Here is a 25,624-nt window from a genome sequence, read left to right as displayed (position 1 = left end):
AGAGTGAGAAAATTTAATATATATGTGTTTATATATACATATATTTTTAAATATGATGATTTATATATAAATTTTTTGGCTTTGGACATATAAAATATCAGTTCATGAAACATCTCATATTGGGACTCAATTACCTTCCTATTAAAATCTGATCAAATCCACATTCTTGAAAATTAAAACCCTTCTTCTTTACTAAGGAGAAAAAAATACATCCTGGAAATATAATTCCCCAATAAGGAGAAAAAGCAGTTTTGTTCTATGTGCAGTTAAGTTATAACAGCTATTAAAGGGTCTCGGTGAGCTAGAAAAGTGAACTACCCTGTTCAATCACTCTTAAAGAATGTCACCAAGCTCAGTGACACACTGGCATGCAGTTCTGTGGGATAAATTGAAGCATTCTGCCAAAGCAGTTTGAATGCTAATGCCCATCTAAGCTTCAAATCAGAAGCATAGTCTTTAAACAAAAGGAATGAGAACCATGATTTAGTCTGCATTGTTCATATCAGAGTCTTGAGGCTCATTCCCAGTGCTCTATTACACTAAGGAAAGGACCCAATATAAAGTCTGTTTAAAGGAAGTGATATAAGAAGCAATATAACTTAAAAATCATCAAAAAGCTCACTATATAGACAAAATCAAAACATATGAAAATTATCTCATCTTAGAAATGAAGAGTATAGAAAAATGACAAATATTATGAAATATATATATATATCCAAAGAAGACAAAATATGATTAAATTCAAGGATCACTGGGGACCTTCAAATCAAAATTGTACTCATAATTCAGAAGTTTCTTACAAAATTGGAGAAAATGAGGGGGCTGGAGAGATGGTTCAGTGGTTAAGAACACTGTTCTTGCAAAAGACCCAGGTTTGAATGCCAGCACCCACATGGCAACTAACAACTGTCTGTAACTCCAGTTCCAGGGGATCCAACAGCCTCTTCTGCCCTCCACGGGCATTGCACGACATGGGTGCACTTACCTATATGTAGGCATAACACTCATACACATAAAATAAAAATAAATAAAATATTTAAAAAAGCAAAGTTGGAGAGGATGTGATATAAAGGAACTTTTATGGTGTCTTAGTTGGTGGGATGGTTGGAATGATGAATGTCCTGTATAGGCCACAAGTATTTGAGCACTTTATCTCCAGTTGGTGGCACCTTTTGGGGAGGTTTAGGAGGGGTGGCCTTGCTGAAGGAAGCCCATCACTGGGTGCAAACTTTAGGAGTCCATAGCCACAGCCATTTCCAATTTCTCTCTCTGTTTCCTGCACATGCTCAGTGATGTGAGTACTCAGCTTTCTGTTCCAGCTGCCTCCTGCTGCCATGCCTTCTTGCCATGATGGACTCAGCACTCTGATAAGTAAGCCCAACTCTTCTTTTTATAAGTTGTGTTGGTCATGGTGTTTTATCACAGCAACAGAAACTAACTAAAACAGTTAGGAATAATTACTTTGGATGATATTTTGACATTATCTGATAAAATTCAAGGTGCATGTCAATGTGAGATAGAAATTGTACTCTTAGGGGGCTGAGGAGGTGGCCCAGTTTTTAAGAGCACTGACTGCTCTTGCAGAGGACCCAGGTTTGATTCCCAGCACCCACATGGTGGCTAACAACTGTCCATAACTCCAGTTCCAGGGAATCTGACACTGTCCTCTGAACTCCATAGGCGCTGCGTGACACACGTGTACTTACTACACACATGCAGGCAATACACTCATACACACAAAAAAATAAATACAAATATTTTTAAAAAGAAATTGTAACTCTTGTGTCTATCCTTCTAGATAGTTGACATGATGACATACACATGTTCAGCAAACCTGTACAAGTGTTTTAACTGAATTTTATGGAAAAAGAAATAAATTATGGTATATTCTTACAAAGTTTTATTAAAAGTTAGTGAAAAAAAAAACAAATTGCTACACAACAGGATGGTCAAGTATTTCAGCTACAAAATGGAATAAAAATAACAAGACACGGAATATCACAAATCAAGCTATGCCAAATAAAGTTAAAAAGAGGTAAGAACCAGGACATGTGTAAGGATGCATATGCCATTTGTAAAATTACAGAGGAAAACAAAGAAATTCTTATCTATCTAATCCAAAATGTACCCATGTGAATGTTAGAATCTGTAGTACAGACCAATTGGGATCACACAGACAGAGCTCCGGTCATCCAGGATTAAACATAAGCAGCACTGGTTGCTGTATATAACGGTGAAGGTTGGAAACATTACCTGTAGGTACGCCAACAGTGATAGAAATCCCATGCTAATGACAAGCTCTAGTACCTAATACCGAGAGCTGTCCGTCATGAAATGAGCTGCATGTGGTCCTTTGACCTTCTTCTTGTAGATCATGAAGGTACTATGATGATCATCATTCACCAGAACTATAGAAAGAACGCAGATTCAGGTGAAAAGTGACATTTTATATTCAAATTTTGACATGCTGTAATCTTAGAGTTCAATTTCTTGTCTACCACGCTTTGCCAATTTATATGAATGTAAACCATTTACAAAGGACATGTCCTGCTATTTGAAGTCCTGGCTTACTAGACAGCTTCAAGGATTGAAAATTAATACTTTTTTTTTAAATAAACAATTTATTGAGAATTTTAGACATGCATATAAGGTGTTTTGATCAAATCCATGCCCACTCCCTCCCCTCCAACTCCTCCCGTATCTCCCCAACACTTTTTTTTCTGATAACTTCATGTACTCGTTTTTCCTTAATTTTTTTTTTTTAAATGGGGCTTTTGGCTACTCTAACATTCCCCCTTCTGGAGAGGTAACCCTAAAATCTTTTAAGGATTAGATCAAAGCTCCCAAATAGTTTTGACATTTTTGGCCTTTGGAACTGAGTGCGTTGCTAAGAGGCCCAAGGACATTGTGCGTTTTAGCCAAACTGGCTACTTTTCTTTGGGGTCTTTTTATCCTAACTGCTTAGCCAATTCCTACCTCCTATTCTTAGTCTCCCTGTAGCCCCACCTGTCCTGGAACTCACTATATAGACCAGGCTGGACTTGAACTCAAAGAGATCCACCTGCCTCTGCCTCCTGAGCGCTGGGATTAAAGGCATGCACCACCATGCCTGGCCTTCTTTGGGGTCTTTTTACCGTAGCTGCCTAGCTAATTCCTACCTCCGTGTTTGTTTTTTGTTGTTGTTGTTGTTTGTTTGTTTGTTATTTTGAGACAGGGTCTCCTTGTAGCCCCAGCTGTCCTGGAACTCGCTACGTAGGCCAGGCTGGCCTTGAACTCACAAAGATCTACCTGCCTCTGCCTCCCAAGTGCTGGGATATACATTTTAAAAATGCAGTTCTGGCGCTGGAGAGATGGCTCAGTGGTTAAGAGCACTGACTGCTCTTACAGAGGACCCGGGTTAGAGTCCCAGAATCCACATGGCGGCTACAAACTGTCCTTAACTCCAGTTCAAAGGGAATCCAAAGCTCTCTTTTGACCTTTGCAACATTGCATGACACAGGTGCACTCACATACATGCAGGCAATACACTCATACACATAAAAATAATAAATAAAAATATTTTTCAAAGTAAAGAAAAATGCAGTTCCAGTGGGTGTTGCTTTCAAGCATATGGTCTTTCTAGAGATGGGAACACATGGTTTTAGACTTGTAAAAAATTGCATTGCAAATTGTGGGACAGAAAGGTCATCGTGCCTCTCTCTCTTTCTATCTCTCTCTCCCATCAAATTAAATATTTAAAGCATAAAATATGGCTTTAAAATACATTCAATTTTTTAATTTGGCTAAATGACCTTTAAATGTAAAGCAACTTCATATCATTTGTAGTGTCTATAAACTTCTTGAAAGTAACTAGAAATGTAAAACAGCAGAAATTAGCTCCTGCACTTAACACACTTAAAAATGGAAAACATGAGACAGAAAATGGATTATCAACATTAACAGAAATGTGGCAATGCCGAAAGAGCTAATAAAATTTAATCAAGATAAATTCTGCTTGAGATCCTGTGTTTATTCAGTGGAAAATAAATATGATTTTAAGAATTTTTAGTTTTAGTTTTAATAGAGTTTAAGAGGAAATAATAAGTATTTGAATTATCCTATGACTATTTTGCCATATATGCTATAAAAATTTTCCTTGAGTAATTCCATTTCCAGATGTAAAAATGATCAGAATATTTACCTGTAATCTTAGAATTCAGTTTTTTTTCTATCATGGTAATCAGTTTAGCATATCTCAAAAGCTGGAGATATTTTCATGGAAACAGTTGCACAAGATACTATCAATCAGGATGGAGCTGGTATACACACATAACTTGTAAATCTTTGTATCATAAAGTAACAAGATATACATATTGTCATACCATACATTCGGTATAAGCTGTCTGGGGCTTCTGAAATACAGCCTTAGGTCCCTGTTTAGTACCTCAGATATTAAACTTTGTAACAAAAGGTCAGGGTTTTTGAAGAGTCTTAAGTTGATGGTAGATGCCCTCTCTGGAGAGGCCTATAAGCCCTAATCGGCTCACCTTTCTAAAGTGCAACATCTATTTGTGTAAATATTATTGATTGCTGTTTTGATGCTTTCTCCAAACTATTTGCCTCTGTTAACTACTTCTTCCTCCAATGACATGGATAACTTTCTTCCATAGAAATTTTAATTCAGGTTGTTTATACTTCACTGAGTATTTCACCTGAAGAGTCAAAGACACCTGTGCCTCCCCAGCTCTGTGTTCTGGGAGGAACGGATTGTATATATGAACTTCAACATAAATCAAATGGAAATTATTCAATGGAAAAGAAGTTAAAATACTTTGATTTTAAGAAATATTATAAAACATATTGTTTATTAGTAAAGATTTCTGAGAAATTTGAACACCCACACACAGAAGAATAAGGATATACCCCTCTCTCCAGGTACCAAAACTAATAAGAAGTGGTTTAAATTTTAAATGTGAAATATTACACTGAAAATAGAAAAATAAAATGTAGGAGAGATGCATTGGAATGGCCACAAGTTTCTAGACTGTTCTCAGAAGCACAAAATTCAAAGTTGAACAAAATGGATTTTATGAAATATAATGCTTCTGCAAAGCAAACAATCAACAGAGTGAAGAGATGACTTAGAAACTTAGAAGGGAAACACTGGCTACTGTATATTTGACAAGGGGTTAGGATGTAAAATATATAAGGAACACAAGACACCCCAACATTTGAATAAATAAGTTTTGAAAACTATCAACTAACCTACATTGATAGTTTTGAAAGATTATACACAGTTGTGCAAATGATTCTGAAAAGGTACTCAAACTCCCTAATCAAGGAAATAAATTGAAAACAACTACAGGGTATTGCTTTTCTCCAGTAAGAATGATCATTATCAAAAAGGCAAAAGATAGCAAGTTCTAGAAAGAATCAAGAGCAAAGGTCTCCCTTACACACTGTTAGGGGGAGTTAGGGGGATTGTAAATCAACAGAACCATTTTGAAAACCAATTTAAGAGATATCTACATTTCCATGTTTACTGCAGCATTATCTGTGGAAGCCCAGGTATAAAACCACAGGTGCCCAGCAGTTGGTGAAAGATGAAAGTGTAGAACATGCTCTCGAGAGAATCCTGTTCAGTCATAAAAAAATATCAAGCACTCTTATGTGCAGCAGCACAAATGGCTTTTATTATGTTAAGCAGAGGTGAGACACAGAGAAAAATGTTATTCATCTGTATAATACAAAAGAGTGAATTTCATAGACTAGTGGTTACCAGGGGCTGAGTCGAGAGAAGTAGAGGCTGGGGAAAGTCATCAATGGGTATAGATTACTGTTTCATAAGAAGAATGGGCTCCCATGTTCCATTGCACAGTAGTATAACAGTAGATATCAATAAGACACTATATATTTTTAAATGGCTAGAAGAAAGGATTTAGAAGGTATTTGATATAAAGCAATGATAAATGTTTGTGGAGAGAATTAATCCATGTTTGAACATTACAAAATGAATGCACATGCATTCGAGAGGTAAAGGCAGGCCAATCTCTGACAGACTGTATTAGTCAGGGTTCTCCAAAGAAACAGAACTGGTAGAATGAATATATATAGAGAGAGAGACTTATCAGCTTAGTTCACAAGATAGAGTCTGAGTGGTCCAACAATGGCTGCACCACACTGGAGAGGCTGAGAATCTGTAGTTGTTCAGTCCACAAGGCTGGATAGTCCCAATAGTCCCAATCTGGAGCTGAAGGTCTGACAAATTCCAAAAGATCAGCTAGTCTTCAGTCTACAGCAGCAAAACGAACTCACCAGTGAGAGAGAAGGCAAGCAGCAAGAAGCCAGGCATTTTAACAGGAGGCATTGTAACAGGAGTAGGAACCATAGGCATTTGGACAACTTCTTCATGTAACGTTCTTGTGCCCTCCGGACCTGCTCGAGCCCAATCACATATATACCACTTCCATTTGATAATGGATTGTTGCTGTTCATGGCCTATTTTATGGCTTGGGGGGTCAGATAACACCCAGCTCATGATGGGCAGCTCTGGTCACATGGTGACTTGGAGGCCAATTGTCAAAAGTTCAGTTTCCACTAAGGCCCAATAGCAGGCTAAGGGCTGTATCTCAAAGGGAGAATAGTTGTTTGCAGATGAAGGCAAAGCCTTACTCCAAAATCCCAATGGCCTCCACTGTGTTTCCCCTATGCGGGCCTGCCAGAGACTCCAAACAGCATCTCTATCTGCAACTGGTACCTCAAGCACAATCAGGTCTGCTGGATCATATGGCCCAAGGGGCAGAACAGTTTTGACAGCAGCCTAGACCTGTTGAAGAGCCCTTTCCTGTTCCAGGCCCCACTCAAACATAGCTGCCTTCCAAGTCACTTGATATATGGGTGGTAGTAATACACCGAGATGAGGAATGTGCTGCCTCCAGAATCCAAACAGGCCCACCAAGCATTGTGCTTCTTTCTTGATGGAGGGAGGTACCAAGTGCTACAACTTATCTTCACCTTAGAAGGACTGTCTTTGCATGCTCCACACCACTGAACTCCTAGAAATTTCACTGAGGTCCTGACTGTCTGCTACCTCCTGCTCACTGGATCCAATCAGCATAACATAATCAATATAGTGGACCAGTGTGATATTTTGTGGAAGAGTCAGGTAATCAAGATCCCTTTGAACCAAGTTATGACACAATGTTGAAGAGTTAATATACACTTGAGGCAGGAGGGTAAAGGTATACTGTTAGCCTTGCCAGCTGAAAGCAAATTGTTCTGGTGGTCTTTATGAACTCGTATAGAGAAGAAAGCATTTGCCAAATCTATAGCTGCATACCAGGTACCTGGAGACGTATTACTCTGCTCGAGTAAGGAAACCACATCTCATACAGCAGCTGCAAATGGAGTCACTACTTGATTAAGTTTTCCATAGTCAACTGTCATTCTCCATGACCCATCTGTCTTCTGCACAGGCCAAATAGGAGAGCTAAAGGGAGATGTGGTGGGAATCACCACCCCTGCATTTTTTAAATCCTAGATGGAAGCACTAATTTCTGCAATCCCTCCAGGGATACGGTGCTGTTTTGGGTTCACTATTTTCCCTGACAGAAGAAATTCCAGTGGTTTCCATTTGGCCTTTCCAAACATAATAGCCCTCACTCCACAGGTCAAGGAACCAATGTGGGGATTCTGCCAATTCCTAAGTATATCTATCCCAATTATACATTCTGGTACTGGGGAAATAACTATAGGATGAGTTCGGGGACCCACTGGACCCAATGTCAATTGGACTTCAGCCAAAACTCCATTTATCGCCTGACCTCCATAAAGCCTTACTTTAACTGGAGGGCCACAATGTTTTTTAGGATCTCCTGGAATCCGTGTCAATTCAGAACCAGTATCCAATAGGTTGGGGAAAGTCTGATTATTTCCTTTCCCCCAATGTACAGGTACTCTAGTAAAAGGTCCCAGGTCCCTCTGGGGAAGGACAGGTGAGAGGCGAACAGCATAACTCTTTGGTACTGTAACAAGGTCCTTCCTCAAGGGCACCCAGCCTTCCCTTCATTCAAGGGGTTCTGGGCCTGTAAATTGTCTCAAGTCTGGAAATTGGTTGACTTCCTGTTATTCATCCTAGAGCTTTTCTGTTTACACAGATCAAATAAAAACTTCGTAGTCTTCTTATGTATGTGGTCCCTGGAAGTACCATGATTGATTAGCCAGTACCACAGATCCATTCGTGTTATGCCATTGTAGGTATTGTTTTGCCTTTGCTGCCCATTATCATACGTACACTCACCTTGTCTTTGGTAATTCAATACTGCCACCTGACCCCTACTCCGAGGTCCTGTTACACCTATTATATTTACATTTAATTTATTCAATTGAGTGACAGCATTTCCACCAGTAAGATTTGGCCTAAGGAAAAGAGCAAAAACAAAGCAATTCAAATATTCTGGTGTCTCTCTCAGTACTTTCCATCTTATAAAATCAGTAAAAGGCATGTCCTCTGGGCCCTCCCATTGTGGAGGACTTGGTGTTGCATTGTGAATGCACTCGAGCATTCCACTTTGTCTGAGCCTTACAATCCCTTCAACACTAAGCCAAGGGATATCAGGTATCTCCAGCACTCTGTAGTAGGCCACATTTTGATAAATACCTCAGCCAACCAATCAAATAAACTTTTAACACCTTTTTTACTGCAGGAGCTTCCATATTAAACCTAGAATCTCCAGTCAGGTGTCGCATGTCAATAAACTCACCCTGATCCAATTTTATGTTCCTTCCACCATTATCCCACACCCTTAATATCCATTCCCAGACATATTCATTAGGCTTCTGCTTGAAAGAATTAGAAAATTCACTAAGTTCTTTAGTGGTGTAGTGTACCTCCTCATGGACCACACTTTCTATCTCTCCTCTAGGGGCCTGCTTAGCTTTGAATCTGGTTATAGGTCTAGAGGCAACAACTGGGCCCTGAGGGACAACAGCTACCTCTTGCTGAATGAGATTAGCTTCCTCAATGGGATTAGTTTCCTCAGGCAAGGGTGGGGAAGGTGGGTCTACTGAAGGTGAGGAGATTAATTCATCAGGTGAATAAAATTCTTCAGATTCTGAGGATTCAAAATACTCAGCCTCCTCTGGGTTCTCCCACACATCTCCATTACATGTGTAAGATTCCAATCTTTCCCTACCAATGCCCTCATCTTTACTGCTGACAACCTTTGAGGCTGGGAATTAAATTTGCATTGTAGGTCAGCCAAACTTATAATAAGGGCTCCAGCTTGATTGTCTGCAGCTTTAGCTCTCTGGCTCCTGGAAAGAAGATTCTCTTCCAGGGCACACTTGGAAACTTTAAAACTGTTGATTCAAATATGGAGCTTGTCAATTTTATCAATAAGCTCATTGTTTATCTTCATCACTTTATCCAGAGATGCTAGAAGTAACCAGCCAGAATCATTATTTTTCTTATTTTTTCTCGAAATTTCAAAGGTTTTTTGTTGTGAGTCATTAAAATTTCTGCTCTTTACAAGGGGTTAATTTAGGAGTTTCAAATGGGTTTACCCCCTAATTATTTCAAATACTCTACACCATGGATTTTCAGTGCTCTCCATGCTATCTGAAGACTCTGAGTTGGAGAGCCTGCTCCAAATATCAACAAGCCCATTAAAGAAATTCATCCTTTCAGTTCTGTTTCCTTGTACCACAATCTGTGTTAGTCAGGGTTCTCCAAAGAAACAGAACCGGTAGAATGAATATATATGTATAGAAATTTATCAGCTTAGCTCACAGAATAGAGTCTGAGTAGTCCAACAATGGCTCCACCACACTGGAGAGGCTGAGAATCTGTAGTCACTCAATCCACAAGGCTGGATGTCTCAGTAGTCCGAATCTGACACTGAAGGTCTGACAAATTCGAAAAGAACAGCTAGTCTTCAGTCTACAGCAAGATGAACTCACCAAGAGGAGAGAAGGCAAGCAGCAAGAAGCCAGGTGTTCTCCTCTGCCATGGCCTTTCATATGGGCTGCCATCAAAAAGTAACACCCACATTTAGGGTATGTCTTCCAGCTTCAGATGATCCAATCAAGAAGATCTCTCTCATTTCAGTTAATCCAAGATCCAGTCAAGTTGACACCCAGGATTAGCCATCACACAGACCAAGGGTAGCCTAGTCTTTATCTTTCCTAAGTTATTTCATAATTTCTAAAACCACAACTACAATACAAGCGTTATTAATTTTCATTTAGCAAAAGTCTCTAGTTCCATCCATTTACCTTCAAATTTCACCATTTTCTTTCTTTACTGTTGAGTAGAATTCCATTGTGTAAATGTACCAAATTTTCATTATCCAATCGTCAGTTGAGTGATGCTTAGGTTTCCATCTCTTAGCTATTGTGAAAAAGGCAGCAACAAACGTGGTTGTACAAGTGTCTCTGCAATAGGATGAAACCTTTGGGTATATGCCAAGGAGTGGTATAAACAGGCCATAAGGCCTCCACTTGGGAGAAAGCCTGAGAGTATCTGATCCTCATCTGACTTGGGCCTCCGTGGGAACTCCTGAAGACAAAAGCATTCTGGCCACTCAGATATAAAATCAAAAGAGAGAACCAGAAGCTTAGAGGAACCATCTTCTCATGCACAAAATCTAAACCACAAAGACACATAAATTTTACAAAAAGAAGCAGACCTAAACTTGAAGGCTTGCGTCTCACACAAGAATCAGAAAGTACAAAAGAAATTCACATGTCAAAATCACAGAGAAAAAATAATAACATGAAAAACCAATATAACATATCCCACCAATAGTCCTCTAGAGGAGTGCAATGCAAACCCCCTAGAGATGATGCATGACATGAAACTCAAAAGAACGATTATAAACATGATAAAAGAATTTAGTAAATTTAAAGAACACACAAAAAAATAAATCAAAGAACTGAAGGAAGATGGGGTAAACTTCTGAATGAATTCAGAAAAGAGCTAGAAATATTGAAGAATACTCAGAACGAAATGAAGAAGGAAGTGAAAAACTCAGTAAGCAAATTAGAAATGACAGGAGAAAGCCTCACCAATAGGATGAATTAAACGGAAAAGCGAGTATCAAGACTGGAAGATAAAGAGGACAAACTAGACAACTCAAGCATAGATAATGAAAAATTTAAGAAATCACAAGAATGGAATATACAGGAACTGTGTGATGCCATAAAAAGACCAAACTTACAAATCATAGGCATACAGGAAGGAGGAGAATCCCAAGATAATGTCATGGACCAGATCTTCAACAGAATCATGGAAGAAAATTTCCCACAATTAAAGAAGGACATGCCCATATAAATACAAGAAGCAAATAGAACAACAAACAGACAGGAGCAGAAAAGAACTCTCCACAGCACATCATAGTAAAAACACTAAATGTACAAAACAAAAAGACAATACTGAAAGCTGCAAAAGAGAAAAAATTAGTCACATATAAAGAAAAACCCATTAAGATTACAACTGACTTTTCAGTGCAAACTATGAGATCCAGAAGAGCCTGGACCAAAGTATTCCCAGTTTTAAATGACCACAGATGCCAACCCAGATTACTCTACCCTGCCAAAATATCTTTCAGAGTCAAAGGGGAAAGAAAAATCTTCCATGACCTAGATAGGCTGAAGGAATTCATGTCCACAAAACCAGCCCTTCAGAGAATTCTTGAAGCAATACAAAGAGCTGTAGAAAGGAATGACTATACCCAAGGGGTTGTGGAAAGAAATTCAATAAAGGTATAACTGCGGAACAGTACAGCTATATCACGAATGTAAACAGAAATAAAAATGAGAGGATTCAATACTCATCTTTCATTAATAACTTTAAATATTAACAGACTAAACTCCCCAGTCAAAACACAGAGAGTAGGTGAATGGATTAAGAAACAAAAGCCGTCTTTTTGTTGTCTGCAAGAAACTCATCTCAGTTTCAAGGACAGACACTATTTTAAATTAAAATGATGGAAAAAAAATACCAAGCAAATAGTGCTAAGAAAAAATCAGGTGTTGAAATTCTAATAACTGAAAAATAGACTTTAAACTAAAACTAATCAGAAGAGATAAAGAAGGCCACTTGGAACAATAAATCAAGAAGATATTACAATCATGAACATACATTTACCAAACTCTAGTGCACTCAAATTCAGAAAAACAATACTACAGGACTTTAAGACCCAGATTAACCCCAACTTATTAATAGTAGGGGACTTAATACCCCACTGTCTCCACTGGATAGGCCAACAGGGCAGAGACTTAACAGAGAGACATCTGAATTAAACAATACCATATATCAAATGGACTTAAAAGACATCTACCAAGTATTCCACGCAAGCACCAAATAGAAAGATATACTTTCTACTCAGCACCCCATGGAACCTTCTCCAAAACTGACTGGGAAACAGAACAAACCTCAAAAAATACAAACAGATTGAAATAATTCCAAGCATTCTATCAAACTGCAATGCAATAAAGCTTACAATCAACACTGGAAGAAGCCCTAATAACCACATGAACACATGGAGATTAAACAACACACTCCTAAATGATGAATGGGTAAAAGAGAAATTAAGAAAGAAATAAATGTATTCCTGGAACTAAATGAAAATGACAATAGAACACAACAAATCCTCAGGGACACACTGAAAGCAGTCCTTAGAGGGAAGTTTATAGTTCTAAGTGTCTATATCAAAAAATTGGAAAAACACATAAATAAATGACTTAACATTGCAAGTCAAGACACTTGAAAATCAACAACAAATGAAACCTAAACCAAGCAGACAGAAGAAATAACAAATATCAGGGCAGGAATTAATGAAATTGAAACAAAGAAAACAATACAAAGAATCAACAAATCCAGGAGCTGTTTCTTTGAAAGATAAACAGGATTGACAGACCGCAAGCCCAGTTAACCAAAAGAAAGAAAGAGCACCTCCAAATCAACAAAATCAGAGATGAAAGGGGAAACATCACAACAGACACCAGAAAGATACAGAATATTATAAGGAATGCTTTTAAAACCTATACGCTACAAATTTGAAAACCTAAAAGAAATGGATAGATAGCTAAGATTAACAACTTAAAGAGACCCATAGCACAAAAAGAAATTCAAAGAGTAATACAAAATCTCCTGACTAAAAAAAGGCCAGGACCAGATGGATTTACAGCAGAATTCTATAAGACATTTAAAGAAGATCTACATCTAATACTACTTAAATTATTCAAAAAGAGAGAAATGGAGGGAGAACTTCTAAATTCCTTCTATGAAGCCAGCATCACTCTAATACCAAAGCCAGGTAAAGATACAACTGAAAAAGAATACTATAGACCCATATCCTTAATAAACATAGATGCAAAAATTCTCAACAAGATACTTGCAAACCACATAAAGACACACATCAAAAAGATCATCCACCAAGATCAAGTCGGGTTTATCCCAGAGATGGAGGGATGGTTCAATATACTTAAGTCCATAAACGTCATAAATCATATAAATGGGCTCAAAGACAAGAACCACATGGTTATCTCAATAGATACAGAGAAGGCGTTTGACAAAATTCAACACGCATTTATGGTCAGAGTCCTAGAGGGAACTGGACTGGAGGGAACATACCAAAACATAATTAAAGCCATATATAACAAACCCACAGCCAACATCATTCTAAATGGAGAAAAATTTAACTGGAAGCATTCCCATTGAAATCAGGAACCAGACAAGGCTGCCCGCTATCTCCACTTCTCTTTAACATAGTGCTGGAAACTCTTGCAAGAAAAATAAGACAAGAGAAGGAAATTAAAAGAGTAATATTTGGAAAAGAAGAGATCATATTATCCCTTTTTGCAGATGATATGATATTTTTGCAGATGCCAAAAATTTGACCAGAAAACTCCTAGAAATTATTAACATGTTCAATAAAATGAGAGATTATGAAATTAACCTACAAAAGTCTGTAGGATTTCTATATACCAATATCAAGCAATCAGAGAAAGAGCACATGGAAACATTCCCCTTCACAATACCTGCCATAAAAAGAAAAAAAATCTCAGAATAAACCTGACCAAAGACATTAAAGACCTCTACAATGAAAATTTTAAATCTTTAAAGAAAGAGATTGAGGAAGGCATCAGAAGATGGAAGCACCTCCCATGCTCATGGATTGGAAGAATTAAGGTTGTGAAAATGACCATCCTACCAAAAGTCATTTATAAATTCAGTGCAATGCCAATCAAAATCCCGATTACATTTTCCAAAGAATTGGAAAAGACCATCCTAAGATTCATACGGAAGCACAAAAGACCTTGGATAGCCAAATCAACCCTGAGCACTAAGAGCAATGCCAGGGGGATTACTATACCAGATTTTAAGCTGTATTACAGCGTTATAGTCATAAAACAACATGGTACTGGCACAAAAATAAGCCCATATATCAATAGAACAAAACTGAAGACCCAAATAAGAGTACATGGAATTTCAGCCACCTGATATTTGACAAAGGGTCCAAGAATATTCACTGGAAGAAAGTCAGTATGTTCAGCAAATGTTGCTGACAAAACTGTACCACCACCTGTAGAAGAATGAAACTAAACCCCTTCTTTCACTTTGCACAAAAGTCAATTCCAAATGGATCAAGTACCTCAATATAAAGTCTGAAACTCTGAAACTGTTAGAAGAAAACTTTGGCAAAAACCTACAAGATATAAGTGTAGGAAAGGATTTTCTAAAACAGACATCAATTGCTCAGGAAACAAGGTCAAGAATCAACAAATGAGATCTCATTAAACTAAATAGCTTCTGTACATCAAAGGAGGCAAACAGGGAAGTGAACATAAAACCCACAGAATGGGCAAAAATCTTCACCAGTGATACATCTGAAAGAGGTTTAATATCCAGAATATATATATAATAAACTCAAAAAACAGAGAATCAATACAAGATATAATTTAAAGATGGGCTAAGGAGCTGAACAGAGAGTTCTCAAAAGAAAAGGTAAAGATGGCTTTGAAGCATCTTAACTGATGTTGAACATCATTAATAATTAGGGAAATGCAAATTAAAACCACTTTAAGATTTCATCTTACCCCAGTCAGACTGGCTAAGATCAAGAGAACAAATGCTACCAAATGTTGGAGAGGATGTGGGGAATGGGGAACACTCATCCATTGCTGGTGGGGCTGAAAATTTGTTCAACCCCTATGGAAAGCAGTGTGGAGTATGCTTGGAAAAGTACAAATGAAGCTACCATTTGACCCAGTTATACCACTCCTTGGCATATACCCAAAGAACTCATCCTATTGCAGAGACACTTGTGCATCCATGTTTGTTGCTGCTCTTTTCACAATAGCTAAGACATGGAAGCAACCTAAGTGTCCCTCAGTTGATGGGTGGATAATGAAAATGTGGTTCATTTATATGATGGAGTTTTACTCAGCAATAAAGAAAGATGAAATCAAGAAATTTGGAGGTAAATGGATGGAACTAGAAACTGTTATACTAAGTGAAGTAACACAGACTCAGAAAAAAAATCGACATATGTTCTTCTTCTTATGTGGATCCTAGAACCAGACTCTGATAAATGAGTGTGTATTCATACTTAACTACAGGAACCAGGATAATGGAAAGGAAACAGGGAGGTAAAGGAAAAGTAAGAACCTGAAAGGGAAGAGCAGTAGGAAACAGGCCTTAATAAGGGAGATATGGATTAAAAATCGGGTTAGTTTAAGGGAGCGGGGAGGGAAAGGTATACAAGGAACCTAGGGGATAAAGGGAAAGAAAAAGCTCAAGAGAGGTAGGACAGTAGGAGAAAGATATTATTAAGGGAAAAAGGGGGGAAATGGGAGCACCTTAATTGGGGAAACCGTGATGGAGGGGTGAGACAATGCAAAAGATAAATAATGCATAGCTAGTTTTAAAAACCAGAGGGAACCATATTACTCCAACAACCTACTGACAAATTATACATAGCAGATCAAGAAATATACGTCTAGGTAAGGTTTATCTAAGAACGATTGGTCTTTGTCCAAGATTTATGTACATGACACACAGTAATTAAAAGTACCAGACTGGTGGAACTAAGGAACTAACCTTCTTGGATGTTTAACAGACATACTATGAAGCCTATACTACTTTGGCCAGAGTGCCATAAAGTACAGTTTTTGCTCCTTGCCCTCCTAGGTCTACTAATTCCAGGGGACTGAGCATCTCTCAAAACATGCTATAATTTTGGTGGGTCTCCTGTCCTCTTGATCAAGGAGGCTGAGGAGACCCCACCAGATGGACTTGAACCAGTGTCCAGTCTACATGGAGTAGGGTCAACACAGAGGAATAATTTCCTCCATTCTTCCAAGTGAAGCCAGCCATGGTTGAGCAGGACCTTTGGCTTATCTTCACATAGGCAGAACTGTTAAAGATAGGAGCCAGGTGCTGCTCCCAAGCCCATGTGGCCCCTGAGGAACAGATTCTCAAGCGACCTTAAGAGTAAAAATAAATTGTTTAATCTGAGCCAAATGTATGGCCTTAAACACTCAAAAGGAAAGTATAACCAGAGATTAAAGGGGCCAATATAATTTTTTAAGAGTCCATATGTATAGCTAAAGTCTACATAACAAGCAACAATGCCAGATAGGAGATACCTCCTTTTGAGCTGTTGGCCAGTGTGGCCAAAGGGATTCCTGGATAATAACCCAGCACAGAACTGGGAAAATGAACAGCAGATCCCAACCTTATCTAAAGGAATATTAACAACTGATTGCTGCTAGATGAGGAAGAGCTGATCTTCCTAAAACAAAGAACTCCTGATAGGTTGACTAGATTCACCAAATGGACAAGTAGTGGGGAATGGCTGGGGGTGCTGACAACACAGCAGAAAGTAGCAGGGATATCAGAGTATCAGGCCTCTAGTGGGGGAAGGGAGGCTATGGGAGGGTGCCATCTGGGAAGTGGGTATATAGTTGGATAAGATGGATTGGGATGTTCTGTGTGATATATACACACAAAAAACAACAAATTTTATAAAAAGTATTATATTTGAGAAGGAAGCATGGAAATTTACATCATGTTAATGAATAGAGGTGATAAACATTACCATTGAAATTTACCCAATGACTTTATAGAAGTACATGGGCACCAAGAATCCAAGTGCAACCAATTATGACTAGTAATAATCAGTACATTCAGATTAGAAATGCATGTGCCAACATCTCAGTAGCAAAAACAATGAGTCTGCAAGGAACAATATATTATAAAATGAAATGGCGATCTCTTAAAGGTTAAAAACATTCAATTTTATGTCTTACAGGGCTTATACTGAGTTCAATATTTTATAGCTATTAATTCAACTTCAAACCTAGAAACTTACAGCCACTCATAAAAGAGATGTACTCTTGCTCTAGAATGTGTTACTGAATATGTTAAAGCTGTAATGAAATGCTTCTTCTAATCATGTAGCTATTAAATTTTTTTTTAAAAAATTACTTCTTGTTAAATAGTAGAGTGCATCGAAATTTATGTCATGCTAATTAGTAGAGGTGATGGACATTACCATTGAAATCTACGCGATGACTTTATAGACATACACAGGCACCAAGGATCCATGTGCAACTGATTATGACTAGTAATAACCAGATACATACAGATGAGAGACATATGTACCAACATCTCAGTGTTATTAGCAAAAACAATGAGTCTGTCTGTAAGAAACAATGTCTTACAGGGCTTATACTGAATTCCATATTGTATAACTGTATTAATTTCAACTGTGAACCTAAATATTTATAGCCACCTTTGAAAGAGATGTATCCTCACTCTGGAATGTGTTACTGAATATGTTAAAGCTGTAATGAAATGCTTTTTCTAATCATGTGGTTATTAAATTTTTAAAAATTAAAAAAAATAATAAACAAAATATATTTTTAAAAAACTGACATGAAGCAGGGTACCAGAGCCTTTTCTCCTGATGACTAGTGTACTTTGATGTACAGCTGAAGGACTTTATGTATATTTTCAGTTTCATCAGAAAGAAAAAAAATACATATACTCAAAAAATTTTTTCTAATCCAGTTACTTGACAAACTCTAGTAGGACTCTTCTTACATTTCAATTAATCCTTCTAATTCTAGAATATTCTGCCATCTATATTTTTCATTTATTTAAAGAAGGAAAGGTGGCTTGTATCAACTACAGATACTTAAAGTAAATTTTCCTCTTTTTGACTCAGAAAAAAACTTCCATCTAACTACTTTAACTTTTATAACCAACACATACATGAACTAAAACTTATGAAGTTTTTACCAGAAACTTGCCATTTGGCCACAAGATATTCAATAACATGTATTATTTTAAAGAAAATATTATTCCTAAAATGGTCTATATTGCTTTGAAAATTAAGTATCTACAAATATTCACAATAGTTAAAATACATATTTGACATTTTTATGTTTTTTAAAATATTTTTGAACTAAAATCACTGGGAAGAATGCACACTCCCAGAATTTTAAAATAATTGTAGCAGTCTTAATGGTTTTGCCATAAGCTGGTCAGCATTGCATTTGGGAGCCTTTCCATGGAAGAATAAGTAGAAGGTTAAATCACCATGAGAGAGTATACTGGAAATTCCAAGAAAAGCAAGTATGATTGACCTGGAATGAGCTGGGTTGAAATTGGAGAGAATCACAGATGTAAGCAGTAGTATAGGAAAGGCCTAGATTTATATATCAGAGTAGGAAAGGTTGCAATGAATAAATTTCCTTACATATACATTAGTGGTTTGTGATATAAAGATGATGTGTTGATTAAGAAAGGGTCATGAAGAGCTGTATTTTTAGGTGTCTTAAGACAGCAATGCTCCTGTGCTTTCTTTCTCCTAGCCTACTATAACATCTATCCTATCTAAACCCTTGTTAGGAAGGGCCAACCTGTTACCTGCAGCTTCATAATCTCCCAAGAAAACTTTGAATATGGACCAGCACATTTTTAATATAACATGATAATAGTGTTAAAACATTTGATAGCCCTGCCTTGAATGAATACCCTAAGAAGTCTTTCAGTTTGAACCATCAAAACTGCTTAATTGATGCAAAGGAAATAATAAGATACATCTCAAATGGAAACATGCATATATAAGATTTCAAAGCCAGCATCTAGCTATAAGAGAGAACATGTGACATTTGTCTTTCTAAGTCTGGGTTACCTCACTAAGGATGATTGCTTCCAGTTCCATTTATTTACCTGTGAATTTTGTAATTTCATTTTTAAGAGCTGAATATTATTCCATTGTGTATGTGTATCACACCTTCATTATCCATTCATTAGTTGATGGGCATCTAGATTGTTTCCAATTTCTGGTTATTATGAAAAGGACAGTAGTGTGCATGGAGTAATGGGTATTTCTACAGTAAGGTATAGAGATTGTGAGTATATGCTCAAGAGAAGTCTGACTGCATCATATGGTAGATCAATTTCGAGCTTTTGTAGGATTTTACACAATGATTTCCATAGAGGCTACACAATTTGTACAGCCACTAGCAGCAGATGAAGGTTCCTCTTTTTCCACATCCTCTCACCGGCATTTATCATTGCTAGTTATATCTTTGTCATTTTGGGAAGGGTAAGATAAAATCTCAGAGTGGTTTTAATCTGCATTTCTCTGACAACTAAAGATGTTAAACATTCTTTAAGTACTTCTCAGCCATTAGTCCATTAGTGTTTCATCTTTAGAGAATTCCCTGTTCAGCACCTTGTCCCAATTTTTAAAAAATAATTTATTGAGGATTTCATACAGGCCTATAAGAATATAAGGTGTTTTAATCAAATCCATGCCCACTCCCTCCCCTTAAACTCCTCCCATATCTCCCCATCACTATTTACTGATAACTTCATGTATTCATTCTTCATTTTTTTTAATGGGGCTTTTTGCTACTCTAACATTGCCCCCTCTGAAGAGGCAACACACATTGTCCCAATTTTTAATTGGATTATTTTTATGTTTAGACTTATTACTTTTTTGTATATTCTAGCTACTAACCCTTTGTACGAGGTATAGCTGATAAAGATTTCTTCCCATTCTGTAGGTTGACTCTTCACTGGAATGACGGCATCTTTGAAATACAGAAGCATCTTAGTTTCATGAGGTCCTATTTGTCAACTGTTGAACCAATTGCTTGGGCTACAAGAGTCCTGGTCTGAAAGTCCTTTCCAGTGCCTGTAAGTACCAGTGTATTCCCTATTTTCTCCTCTACCTGATTCAGAGTATTGTGTCATATGTTAAGGTCCTTGATTCATTCTGAGTTGAGTTTTGTGTATGGTGAGAGATAGCTCTCTAGTTTTATTCTTCTAAATGCCACTATCCAGCATCTGTTGTTGAACATGCTGTCTTTTTTACACTGTGTAATAAAAAATCAGGTGGTTGTAAATGTGTGAATTTAAATCTTGATCCTTAGTTCTTTTCCACTGATCAATTTGTCTGTTTTTATGTCAGTACTATGCTGTTTTTATTACCAAAGTTTTGCAGTATAATTTGAGATTAATGATGGTAATGTCTCCAATCTTGCTCGGGATTATATTGGCTGTGCTGGGTTTTGTGTGTGTGTGTGGAGGGGAGGGTGTTTCCAGATAAAATTTGAGATTATTTTTTTTCAGTTTCTGAGAAGAATTGTGTTGGAATTCAACATGGTAGAAGAAATGAACAGACTGTAAGACATCCTCTGATTTCCAGTATTGGGTAGTGGTACACATGCCCCACCCAAATAAATAATAAATGTTAAAAAATAAATATGACTGTTGTCAGTAACCACAGAAGCTCAACATATTCTTGCTCTATCTCACAATTCCTTTCTCCTCTATGCTCAGGGACAGTAGAACAGAATGCATGCATGAACACACCTGACATAGAAGCAATAGTGACTGATGGAAGAAGGGTGATCAACAGGCACTAAGGTGCTGTTACAGAGACGGAAGCTCTACAGTGCTATTGCACAGTGGAGTGGCAATAGATAATAATGCACTATGTGAGTGAAACACCAGAAAAATGATTCCGAATATTTACCATAATGCAATAATAAAGTGTTTGATGACATATACATGTTTATCCTGGATATTATACAGAAATTCACCTGCCTTTGCCTCTTAGGTTCTGGGATTAAAGTCATGTGCCACCACACCAAACTTTGATCATGTATCTATTAAAATTCAATTTAGGCCTGGAGCTGCTGTGTTCAGTGGTAGAGTGCTTGCCTAGCATAAAAGAGGTCTTGGGTTCTGTCCCAACACTGTAACAAAGTATGAAACTTTCAAAGAATAAAAATTTTTAATATTTTAAAATTTTAATTTAAATTTTCAAAAAGGAAGTTATTTGCAGTATTATTCATGTTAACATCTACTAAAAGCACCCTTCACCTGATGTCATTCAACAGACTGAATAAAGCTTTTTTATTGTTTGTTCGTTTTTTTCATGTGTGAGTTGCTTCCATGTAGGTAGGTGTGACCCAAATTCTCTCTGGGTCTCCTGCACAATCAGACAAACCATATAATGTATTTTATGTGAGTTTATTAACTTACAAAGGAATGAGTACCCAGTGCCTAGACTCGCACTACTGTGACTCAGAGCCCTCCTCATCAGACCGTGCCATGCCCATAGCCCTGATAGTATTCACTCATGCCTCTGGGGCCAGCAATCTTGCCCCAGGTTCACAGGGAGTCAGTCCATTCTGTCTTTGAGTTACTGAGCTGGCTGTGAGTTTCCTACATCACACACTCTACCTGGGGCTCCTGGCTTCCATCCCAACATGGCTCCCGGCTTCCCTTCCTAGTTCCCACTCTGTGTCAGGCCCTGCCCATTGGAGGAAAGAGCCAATCAGGAGACACTCCACCCCTTTCCTCCACTCTTACGGTCTTCCTGTCCATCTTCCGCTAAAGTCCCTGAGCCTTGGAGAGGGTGATAGATGTAGGGCAATCTCTCTTATATCATGGCAAGATAGTGGCTTCTTGGGCTTCCCCATTAGTCATCTTTAGGCCATGTCCACTGATCTATCAAAGTAATGTATCTTCTACTATAAAGAAAAATAGAAGGAAGTAGACACATTTAACAAGCATGAATGTAAATACTGATGCCTAGATGATATCCCAATAGGTGTACTATACTCATTAAACAATATACTCATGATGGCTTCTCCACTAGGGCCTGTAGCCTTTTTCAACAAAAGGCATTGGCCTGGTCTACAGCACCAGATGTGTATTCCACCCCTGGAAGCGGGCCTTATCCAATTAGAAATTTGTCAGTTGTATGTATGTGGTCGAGCCATTATTGCACTTGCAAGTATTGCTTGGCATGTCCATAGTGTGCATCATGTGGGGTCCATCGTTGAATAGATTTATAAGGGATTCTTTCTTCCCCAACCATCTGTATAGAACTTTCTGACAATATGAATGTCATCCATCCAATGGCATGGAGTGTTTTGGCTAGTCTCAGTTCCATCTCTTTTCCTCCCACGCTCACAACATGCAGTGTCCTCAGCAACATGGCCTTACCTTACCGACATTTCTAGGGTACAACTGACTTTAATAGCAATAGCTTGGGTGAATTGAAGGACCTCTAGGTGCTCTCTCTGACCAACAGCTAATAGGGGGGCAACCCACCCCTGGTACTGTATATTTTCTTAACAGTTGTCTATAGCTGGCCTTTGCTTCTTCAGGTATCTTTCAAATGGGTTTCACATCTGTAAAACACTCAAAGGAATGTTAACATATATTAAATCACTCATAGACAAGGTCTCATAAAGCATGGAAAGGTTTTGTCCATTCATTTTAACTGTTTTCTCCATAGATCCTTGTTAGGTACCATAGCATGGGTATGAGGCATTAATTTGGTTAGTTCAGTATCATTTTTAATTATCCCTTTGGATTCTTTTATTCTTGATACACTTGCAGGTGTTGGCTCCAGCTGCCTGACCCTGCACTGGGCTAAGGAGGCAGGGGCTTCTCCTGTGCCCCCTGCACTTGTTGGTTCCCTGAGTCAGGCAGGCTCTGGGTCTGCCTCATGACTAGCCACATCTGTCATCTTCCCATTGACCACACCAGGTTGCTGGGGGAGAACTTGGTGGGAAAACCTGCTTCCACCCCTAGTATAGCCTTTATCAGAAGAGAAATGCATCTTATTTAATCCTTGGGGATTCTTAACCACCCCTTGTACAGTTGTTATCCTTCGAATGTCTTTGTAAACTGTTCTTCTGGTTTTGAAGCCTTCCAGAAACACCTTAGTACCAAATTTGTTTTTCTATCAATTTTTTCTCTGGGGATTTGGGCTTTACATAAGTCTTGCCACATTTGTCTTCGAGTAACCCAAGTGGACCATTTCTTCTGTCTTGTGTTTTTTGTATCTATTATATTGTGTTCTGTTATTTCACAGACATGTTTTGCATGCTGGTCAGGATCATTTAGATTTGCCAAAGCCTCTCTTACTTTACAAAGATCCTGTCCCATCAAATGGCTTAGTAAAGCCATTAAAGCCCCATACCATTCTCAAGGTCCCAGTTGAATTAAGCTTTCTTTCATATCTCTGGTGAACACAGCCTTATCTGGGCCAGTGAACTGGACATCATATATTGCTTTTCTCATACCTAGTTCTCTCAGTAATGCCTGCCCCTCCTTTATAGTCCTCCAGCACCTGCTAATCATGTTAATCTCCCTTGGTGACAACCATGTATCTTTAATGCCTTCAACCAGCCATCCCATTAAGGACTGCTCCCCCCTGCACTGGCCTAGGTTGAACAGCCTATGTCATAAGGATGGATGGGTGGTTATGACTCAGCTATGAAGCTTCTGAAGGACTTAGACTGACATTATTTGCTCCCATATCCCATACTCTCACAAGCCACGTGGCCAGGGGGTCTCTGCTTGCTTGCTTGTAAGATTTTCCTAGTTTTAACAGTTCTAGCATGGAATATTTCCTAGCTACAGTGCAGTTAGCTTTTTTTCCTCTTTACTATTAACTGTCTTCTCCTCTGATTCCTTGAACTTTTCACAAGTCAAAGTGTCCTGCCTTTTTCCTTTCTCCAGCTCTGCACCTGGGTCTGCCTTTTCAGCTTTTTCCCCCTGCAGCATATCATACAAAGTGGCTGCTCTATTTTTCTGGGAGCTCCTTTTGGGTTGAGAGCAGATAAAAGATTTTCTAGCCTTTGAGTAACTTTTAACAAATCTTCACATACCAGCAACATATCCCCACATTTACAACATAGCTGTGGCCCATGCTTCTGTGTGGCTGGCCTCTTTTTAGTAACTCATTACAAAAACCACATCGGTGCCACCATTAGTGTTCTTCAAAAACTCTTTCTCAGTTTCGTCATATCCTGTCAGACTATGCCAGTTCTGTGGCCCAAACTCTCTCTGAGTCTCCTGCATGATCAGACAAACCATATATTTTATGTGAGTTTATTAACTAACAAAGGAATGAGTGCCCAGTGCCTAGCCCTGCACAGCCTGGACTCGGATCCTGCCTTATCAGACCATGCCACAGCAATAGCTCTGCTAGCATTCGCTCACACCTCCAGGGCCAGTGATGGCATCCCAGGTCCAGAGAGAGTCAGTCCATTCTGTCTTTGAGTTGCTGAGCTGGCTGTGAATTTCCTACATCACACACTCTACTAGCAGCTCCTAGCTTCCATCACAAGATTGCTCCCAGCTTCCCTTCCTAGTTCCCTCTCCGTGTCAGGCCCCACCCATTGTAGGAACCAGCCAATCGGGAGACAGTAGATAAACCTTTGTCGTGTATTGCCTGTGGAGTTCAGAAGAGGGTATTGGATCCCCTGGAACTGGAGTTATGGATGATTATTGGCTGCCATGTGAGTCCTGGGAATCAAGCCCAGGTCTTCCACAAGAGTACTCCATGATCTTAACTGCTGAGCCATCTTTCCAGCCCCAAGAGTGGATAAAGTTTTGAAAGCTCACACGTTGGTACACTGGAAAGTAAGCCACATGAAACATCTTGGATTAAATGTTCCAGGGTAATATGGAGGACGTGTCCAGACAGCAAATGGACACTCTATGGTTGCAATAAGAAAAACACTTGAGGAAGAGAGGGGAAAAAATAAAATGCTGTTATGTCCCTTGTAAAGGAAACACAAGAGGAAGTTCTGGTGAGCTGACGCTGTTGTTTAGATGTGGGCACTGACTACATGGGTTTCTTAACATTGCTTCCAGTTATCGGTAAAATTCGTGCAATTTTACATTTCAATAAAAGACAATAACTAAAACATTATTGAATATTCAGATAATCCAATATTTAAATATGTTGTTTACTTTTATAAAATCCAAAATATAGACGACTAAAATGTGTTCAATAAATATTGAGTATAGAATGTCTCAAATTTGTTTCTGCTAAAAATACAATGAATACTCCTGTACATACTTCGGTGTGAATCTCTCCAGTTATTTTCTTATAAAGTCCTAAAAACAGAAATCTTAAACACAATTTTAAGACCAAGTTTTCAGGACCAGCAAGGTTGCTCAGTAGGTGGAAGCACTCGTTACTGACCCTAATGACCTGAGTTTCATCTCTGGAACCCACAGGGTGAAAGGAGAGAATTGAGTTTCACAAGTTGTCCTTTAACCTGCATATGTATTCCATAGTGGTAA

Source organism: Nannospalax galili, unplaced genomic scaffold (assembly GCF_000622305.1).
Source record: "Nannospalax galili isolate Female #2095 unplaced genomic scaffold, S.galili_v1.0 scaffold257, whole genome shotgun sequence".
Taxonomy (NCBI): domain Eukaryota; kingdom Metazoa; phylum Chordata; class Mammalia; order Rodentia; family Spalacidae; genus Nannospalax; species Nannospalax galili.
Note: the sequence above shows the minus strand (reverse complement) of the source record.